Source organism: Callospermophilus lateralis, chromosome 8, assembly GCF_048772815.1.
Source record: "Callospermophilus lateralis isolate mCalLat2 chromosome 8, mCalLat2.hap1, whole genome shotgun sequence".
NCBI classification, from domain to species: domain Eukaryota; kingdom Metazoa; phylum Chordata; class Mammalia; order Rodentia; family Sciuridae; genus Callospermophilus; species Callospermophilus lateralis.
Genome location: NC_135312.1, coordinates 91,078,963 through 91,087,972, shown reverse-complemented (window position 1 = coordinate 91,087,972; position 9,010 = coordinate 91,078,963). Strand labels below are relative to the sequence as shown.

The following is a 9,010-nucleotide window of genomic DNA, read 5'->3' as shown; positions in this document are numbered from 1 at the left end:
CTTTTTATTTTGAGACAGAGCCTTTCTAAATTTCTGAAGCTGTCCTTGAACTTGCAGTCTTCCTGCCTCCGCCTACCAAGTTGTTGGGATTATAGGTGTGTACCACCATGGTCAGCTTTTCTTTAACCTTCATATTTTATAATTGAAAATCATATTTTATACTTAAAATAATTACAAAGTAAATATCTTTTATATTTCCCCTTCAAGTAATCTTAGAAAAATAGCATGCATTCTTTAAAATGTATTCTTAGAAGAAATATCAGAAGGAGTCAAGCCCAGCGGTGCAGGCTTATAATCCTAACTACTTGGGAGACTGAGGCAGGAGGATCACAAGTTCGAAGGAGGCTGCGACCCTAGAAGCAGAAGCCAGTGGGCAATTGATGGCCAACCACCCGGACCACTTATCCCTACAGGGGCAGGAATTTTGCTGTCCTGCCTCAGAGAACAAACTCATCTATTGTAGGCCTACCCTGGATTGCTGCCTTTGAAAACAAGGAAAGTCTGATAGAGAACAGCATGGAATTTCCAGAGACGTCTTATTTCAAAATTTCACAAAGAATGAAAACCACATGGACTTCTTGGAGGGAGAGTGGACTGGCCTGAGTTTTTAAGGGAAAGAATAAGATGATATGTGCCCAACCTGTAACCAGCACCAAGGATGCCAGGTGGCAGAAGGTCTTGGATGGGCACAGCCCTTCCCTGATAACTACGTGGACCTGTGGTTCCTGCAAAAGCTCTGTGCCCACAAATACCAATTTCGGGCTGTGGTCTTCGGGTCCAGTGTGGTGATACAACAGCTGGGCAGTGTCAGTGTTTTCGTGGTCATTTGGTGGTATGTGGACCAGGGTCTTTTGGACCCCCCACTGACTTTTTGGAACTGGCCTGGCATCTTCATTGATTGGTCACATTTTGTTGGATTTCACTGATGGAGGCCAAGGGTGGAAGAAGAGCAGACGGGCCCAGTGGGCTGACCTGCGGGGTGCCCGGGTCTTCACTACTTTCACTTACGGTTTTTCACCAGAGCTGAAGACCCTGATAGTCCATTAGCACTGACACCATCTGTGCCATGCCAGTCTTCATGCTGTTGGGCCACCTCATCTTCTTGGACTACGGGGCCAACGCCGCCATTGTATCCAGCATGGCCATCTTTGCTTCTGTCTGCCTGGCCTCACTTCTTCCCCGGTCCTTGCATGCCTCCATCATGGTGACATTTCCTGTCCAGATTTTTGCACTGTGGCCCATGTTACAGAAGAAACTGAAGGCCTGTACTTCCCGCAGCTGTGGGGGGGTCACTCTGCTTTTTGCGTTTCCAGCCTTCTGAGGCCTGCGGTCCATTAGTCCTGTGGGGACCATACTCTTGGCTCTTCTGTTGGTTTCCATCTCCTGTCTCTGCCCTTTCTACCTCATTCCCTTGAAGCTCTTTAAAGAAAACACCCCTGGGCCTTGAGATGAGGCTGAAATCAAAGAAGGCTTGTCCAGGTTCCTCAGCTAAGTGAGGGACCCCATTACATTGTTAAGGCAGCTGGTAGACTGGCATCCTAACCAGCACAAACTCTGAAGGCAGAGCCCATTCTGGAAGCAGCAGGCTGATGTGCCTGAGAGAACAGAGATCAAAAGAAAAAATAACCAAAGGCTTGGGTGGTTGAAGAGACTTTCGCTTTCTGCCATTTTATGATTGATGGAAAGGGTTTCTGGTGCCCTCTTGAAATATTGCCTCTCATTTGTTATTCACTATAACAAATGAAGTGATATGGTCTCTATTTAAAAGTAACAATGCAAAAAAGAAGAAGAAGAAAAAGAAGGAGGAGGAGGAGGAGGAAGATGATGATGAGGAGGAGGAGGAGGAGAAGGAGAAGAGGTGGGGGAAGGAGGGAGAGGGGTAGGAAAGAGAAGGGGAAGAAAAGAATAACCGAATAAAAACAAATTAATTTCAGTATATCTAAAAAGAACAAATAAAATTTAAAAAATTATTTTCATAGCTCGGCTGCCTTGTTACTTTTGGGGCTCAGGCTTTCACATTATAAAAGTAATATATGGTTAACATAAAAAAATTAAGAAAATAAAGTATTAAGAGGGAGATAATAGTCCATTAAATCTCCTGGTTCTCTCTCTTTCTTTATCCATTTGTGCACACACCCTAGAATATTAAAGTGGAAACTACAATTAAAGACTCAAGAAAGAAATCAGACATAAATTTAAGTTATGAGAGAGTCGCCAAGATGCAAATTCCAAAGGAACTATTCAAGAATTACACATTCACCCTTACTCCCTTCCCAATTGGAAAGGAGTGGACATTTGTGGGGAAGATTTATTTGAAGGGAGCTCCTCGGGCAAGAGGTCACAGCAAGCCCTGAAGCATAAGTCGGTGCCCTGGGCACTAGCCTGCTCCACTCACCCTGGCTTCAGGCATGTCAAAGGCCCACAGGTAATTATGTTCCATAATTAGATCCCCACTACCAAATCCCTGGATTTAGAACTTTCTTTAATTGAACAGCATGTCTGGGCCAGACTTTAAAATGACAATGGCCTCATGGTGACAGCTACACGCAGCCTCTGTTCAGCATTGTTTAATCCCTATGGAGGTAAATCACTAAGTGACCTGGAATTTGGGGTTTTTCTGTTGTTTTTCTTGTTTTGTTTTTGTAGTGTTGGTGCAGTGTGAGGAAGAAAGGGACCTGTTCAAACAAATCTCTCCTTCCTAGATTTAACAGGGCTGGCAGACCACTGGCAAAGCATTTATGTACCAGGAATCAACAGGCAACGTACGGTGGTGTGTGTGGCCCAAAACTCGGCCATCCCTCTGGCCTTCTCTGCCTGCTTGTGAACTACTTTTTCAATTTTATAAAATGGGGAAAGACATACTCTACTGCACCAAGCAACAAAAGAGGCAGCAGTCGGAAATTTTCTCAAGGATAGCTCAACTGCTAATTCATTCCCTGGTGAAAATTCCTGGTACATATTGAGTATTGAGTTTAACTACTCAAGGGTCTGAAAACAGAGCTCATTATCTATCTGCCTTGCTTTTCTTTGACTATTGATTATTTTTTCTTTCTAATTGGAAACCGTAGCTCAAAGTTTTCTTGAAAGAAAACATCAGATAACACACTACCTTAGATTTATCAGAGCTAAACTAGAAGACTGAAATAGTTAAAGGCCTTTCAGAGACCAGATACACATCATCGTCATTGGATTTCTAAGTCACCCCAGTGACCCCAAGAATCTTGCTTTATTACCATTTCCTTAAAAACTATGTTCCTTCTTCAAATTTGAAAAAACAAACAAACAACAAAAAAAAAAAAAAAAAAAAAAACCTGCCACACCATAAGGGTCTGGTTTACAAGCTTACAGTCCTCTAAATGGAACTTCAACTTGCACCAGCCTGTTATCCTTTCTGCCAATGCTCAGTTTATTTTAAACTCACCAATGGAGAGAATTTTCACACTAACCACTTCCCACTTCCTCTTCTTGCCCCGCCACAATCCTGAAGTACAGGAGATGGAACCCAGGGCCTTGCACATATTAGGCAAGTGCTCTACCCCTGAGCTACACCTCCTCTTGAATCACAGTAAAGAGCCCTCCTGGGATTGCTTTCTTGTATGCTGGGCATGGCACACAGTTTTTCACTTCAGCTGTGTAATGTCCCCTAACCCCTCAATTTTTAGCCTCCCCTTATATCTCTGCCTGAAGTATAATTTTCAAAAAGAACTCTATTTTCCCTTAAATAAATGAAATTAAACTGGGCAGTAGTACATGCATATAATCCCAGTGAATTGAGGGACTGCAACAGGAGAATCACAAGTTTGAGAACAACTTCAGCAATTTATCAAGGTCCTAAGCAACTTAGAGACTCTGTCTCAAAGAATAAAAAAGGACTGGAGATAGCTTAGTGATAAAGCACCCCGGGGTTCAATCCCCAATGTCAAAAACAAAACAAAATAAGTGAAATTTAAATGAACCCAGCTGAACATCTGTTTCCCGTTTGACTAATCATTGTGGTACTGTCACCAACACATATATCTTATTAAGAATACCTACCCAACTGCAAATTGGTGCAACCACTCTGGAAAGCAGTATGAAGAATACTCAAAAAACTAGGAGTGGAATTGGCATTTGACCCAGTAATACCACTCCTGAGTATATATCCAAAGTATTTAAATCAGCCTACTATAGTGATGCAGCCATCAATGTTTATAGCAACTCAATTCACAATGGCTAAGCTATGGAACCAACCAAAGTGTTCTTCCACAGATGGATTAAGAAAATGTGGTATATACACACAATGGAATATTATTCAGCCATAAAAAGAAATGACTTTACTATATTTCTGGGAAGTGGAAGGATCTAGAAACTGTCATGCTAACTGAATAAGCCAATCCCCCCAAACCAAAAGCCAAATGTGCTTTCTCTGATATGTTGATGTTAACACACAGCAAGTGGGGGTGAGGGAGAACAGAAGTTCAGTGGATTAGACAAAGGGGAATGAAGGGAAGGGAGTGGGGACAAAAATAGGAAAGGCAGTGGAATGAGTCTGACATAATTTCCTATGTACATATATGAATACACCACAGTGAATCTCCACATCGTGCACAACCACAAGACTGGGATCCTAATTAGAACACTATGTACTCTGCTGTGATATGTAACTAAAAAGAACAAATAAAATGAAAAATGAAAAATAAGATCCATTGAGCATAGAGGCACATGTCTATAATCCCAGTGGCTTGGGAGGCTGAGGCAGGAGAGTTGTAATTTCAAAGCCAGCCTCAGCAAAAGCAAGGCGATAAGCAACTCAATGAGACCTTGTCTCTAAATTAAAAAAAAAAAAAAAATACAAAATAGGGCTGAGGATGTGGTTCAGTGGTCAAGTGCCCCTGAGTTCAATCCCTGGTAGCCCCCCACAAAAATAATAATATCCACCCTTCCCAACCCCTCCCAATGCACATACATGTGCATATCTCATAGATAGAAATAATTCTGACATGGGCAAGGTTTTGACACTTGAGGTGAAGAGCAAGGAAACTAACGTTTTTAGACTTATATACTAACATTATAAATAGCATGCTCAGCCTTAGCTGCTCTCAACAGCACAGAGAGGCAGGGCAGCATTATAGAGGCCTGTCAAGTCCAACATGTCTGGCTTCATTCTAGCCACTCAATCATTATGATTCTAGATGTACTGTTTAACCTCTGTACTTCATTCCCTCCATAGGTCAGAGTTTCTGAGGTTATTTAGAAGACCAAAAACAATAAATGTGAAACACATGCCAATAAGACATGGTTATTACGATTGCCTCCATTTTTCTTTCAGAAAAGGAAACTGATGCATAAAAGCATGCAAACCAAGGTCAGGCGACTCTTTGATTTAAAATTTGGTCATTCTCTACGTGGTCATCTTTTGGTTGATACACATGTGCTTGATTGTATTTCTCCAAGTAAGATTTTTCAAGTAAGGTATTTAAAAGGCCAATCTGCTCTATAGGCTAGCATGGTCCTTCATTCTCCTCTCTTCTGAAGCCAAAATACCTCCCCAGAAACAAAGTCTATAACCCAATCACTACTACAGAACTTTATTCTCAGCTACCTGTCAATTAATCTCCCTAGAGTCTATTAAACCACTCTGTATTTCATATTTTATATCCATCACTGAATGTGACCAAGGATAAGCATCATCCACAGGGAAAAAAAAAACTTCCACTTGAATAAAAGAATAAATCTACACTTAATATTCACTATTAAGCATTTCATATCATCTTTGAGTAAAGCTGCATTTACTGAAAATCTTATGATAGAAACATTTTCTGTCTTTTTTTTTTTTTTTTTGGTCATTCCAGTGTTGAGAAATTTAGTAGATTTAGTAGATGTTTACTGAAAGACATGGACCATCTTCAGAACTTGTGCAAACTTTAAAATACTTACTTTATTCAGCATGTGGAGCTTCCACTATTGCAAAATTGCCACACCCTTTCCAAATTCCTTAGAGACCTGTAAATGTGAAACTAAACAGGGATGGTTCATTTATTTCCTTCAGTCCCAACTGCCAAAAAAAAAAAAAAATTCGTTCTCTCTCCTAGAAAAATTCAAGCTCTTCCCAGTTGTCATCAATAGACTGCAGTTATTTTACTGTCTGGTAGTGTCTGGGTCATAAAATTAGTGCCACATTCATAGCTTAATAGTGGGGAAGTCCACAGCACTTCCTGTCATTTTAATTGCTCATCTGGCCTTGGACTAAACTACTGGTCAGCTAAAAAGGGTGTCTAGTCACATTGGCCACCTTCATTGAGTGTTTACTATGCAGTAAATAAACCTGATCTCAGCTTTTTAGAATATCAGGGTGTTAGGGGAAACATACTCAGAGAAGAGTAACTATTAAAATAGAGGAAAAAATAACCATTTCTGTAAGTACAAAGAAAAGACCAAGTTTTTCAGATTTTGTAAGGCAGAACTAGATATTGGGAAAGAAACTAGAAATAGTTTGAAGAGTGAATGCAATATTCCCTTCAACAATTGAATGGCTAAACAAATTGTGGTCCATCCATGCAATGATATACTTAGCTTTAAGAAAGAACTGCAAGAGGAGACACCATGGATGATTCACAAAAGCATTATACTAAATAAAGGTTGCTGGACATTGAAGACAACATGATGGAGGATTCTATTTAAGTGAAATTTTTAAAAGAAGGAGGAGGAGGAGAAGGAGGAGGAAAATCATAGTGACAGAAAGTGGGATCAGTAGGTGTCAGAAGCTTGGGGTAGGAGGTGACATGAGGGAGAGACAGCAAGGTGAGAGGAGAATTTTTTGAAGTTCTAGATCACAATATGTGGTAATGGTCACATGACTTACCTGTATCTGTCAAAAGTCATGGAATTACATCTACAGTTAAAATTGGTAAATGTTATTGAATATAAATTATATGTCAATAAAACTGATTTTTAAAAATGTATGAATGGAACTTTACTATGTAGAAAAGGGGCATAGAAGATTATGGAGAAAACCACAAATAGAGGCATCCAAGGACTGGGAAATGTAAAACAGCACTGGAGGTAGAAAGGGAGCAGAAGCGAGGGCCCAGGAAGGAATTAGATCATGGGGATACTATGGCTGGGTCTTAAATTTTAAGGAAGGAAAAGTAGTCTTTGCAGAACCCTTTTGTTTCTGTACAATTCTGCCTACTTTATCACAGTAATAAGTTTTATCCTAAAAGACTTTTTAATGAATAATACTGTTTTAAAATCTCTTGCCACCTGCTTTTTTAAAATTGATTTTATTTTTTAAATACATGACAGCGGAATGCATTACAATTCTTATTACACATATAGAGTACAATTTTCATATCTCAATTCATATCAATTCATGCCTTTATACATATACTTTGGATAATGAAATCCATCACATTCTACCATCATTGCTAACCCCCTGCCCCCTCTCTTCCTCTCTCACCCCTCTGCCCTATCTAGAGTTCATCTATTATTATTATTGTAGTTGTAGATAAGCAGAATGCCTTTATTTTATTTTTCTGTGGTGCTGGGGATCAAACCCAGTGCCTCACACATGCTAGGCAAGCATTCTGCCACTGAGCTACAGCCCCAGCCCTTGCCTCCTGCCTTTTAAGGATGCTAGGGTAAAAATCCTCTCTCCCTAATGTATGTGAGTTTGAAAGTGCTCTGGCTTCAAGTTTGGGGCAGGAACAGTCATAATGGGAAGGGAGACTCTTGCCTATGGATTATGCCAATGTTGATGGATTATGCCAACTTAATGAGGACTGTTTGACAGGCAGGCCATATGAAAATATCTGCAATGAACTCCCAGATGTGTGAGAACTGGGATGGAAAAGCAGAGATGAAACGGTAGTTAAAGAAAGTAAAACAAGTTGCAATATGTTTGGTGAAAATTGAAGGGAGGATCTCTGAACAAGAGTACTCCTTTAATTGAGCTCATGTAAGTCATATAAACCAAAAAAACAAAAAATAGAAAATTTGAGGAAGAATAAGGAAATTTTTCTGTAGAGTTAGAAAAGATGTGTGAGAGAGAAATATATAGCATACAGGATGGATAGACCCAAAGCAACAAGTTCGCAAAGAGTAGAGGCCAAAGGAAGCTGCAAAGGAGACCACTAACACAGACTGGATAGAAAGCTAAAGAGTCTCTTTTTTTTTTCTTTTTATTAGTTTTTCTTGTCCAAATTTTTTTTATTGTTATATGACGTCAGAATGCATTACAATTCATTTTACATATCTGAAGAGTGACTTTATAATAGGAAAAATACATGTATTCTGTCAAGATGGTCAAATTTACTGGACATTACTATATATCAAGCAATAATGTTTATGTACTTTATATGTGCATAGGATGTTTTCACAAGTATCTCTATAGGTAAGTATTACTGTCTCCACTCTGTAGATGAGGAAACTGATGATTAAAAAGTTGGGTGGGCTGGGGATATAGCTCAGTTGGTAGAATGTTTGCCTCACCTGCACAAGGCCCTGGGTCAAATCCACCACCAAAAAAAAAAAAAAAAAAGTTGACTTGCTCAAAGTCACCCCATTGATTGAGAGCAAGAGTTGAGTCCTACCACAGTCTCCTGACTCTGCAGCCTAAGTGCACAAGTTTTCTGCTCTTAGAATCTTGACTTTGTACTCATCTATGCATCTATGTTACATTGCTTCAGATCATCTGTTATAAACTGGATTATGTCCTCCCCAAATCCATCTGTTGCCCTAAGCTTCCATGTGACTGTATTTGGAAATAGAGCCTTTGAGGTGGTAATTAAGGTTTAATGATGCATAGGATAAGACCCTAACCAACAGGACTGGCATCCTTATAAGAGGCAGACATTAGGAATGATCATACATGTGAGGACAAAGTGAGAAGACAGCCATCTACAAGCCAAAGAAAGAGGCCTCACCAGAAACCAGCCTTACTGGCAGCTTATTGGACTTCTAGCCTCCAAATTTCAAGAAAATAAATTTCTGTGTTTAAGCCACCCAGTCCATTGTATTTTGTTATGGTACC

General features: G+C 39.9%; 1 pseudogene; it reads left to right on the top strand.

The window, feature by feature from the left end:
* The first annotated feature begins 624 nt into the window (after positions 1-624).
* LOC143405746 (phosphatidylinositol N-acetylglucosaminyltransferase subunit C-like) lies at positions 625-1,492 on the top strand (annotated as a pseudogene).
* The last annotated feature ends 7,518 nt before the right edge of the window (positions 1,493-9,010 follow it).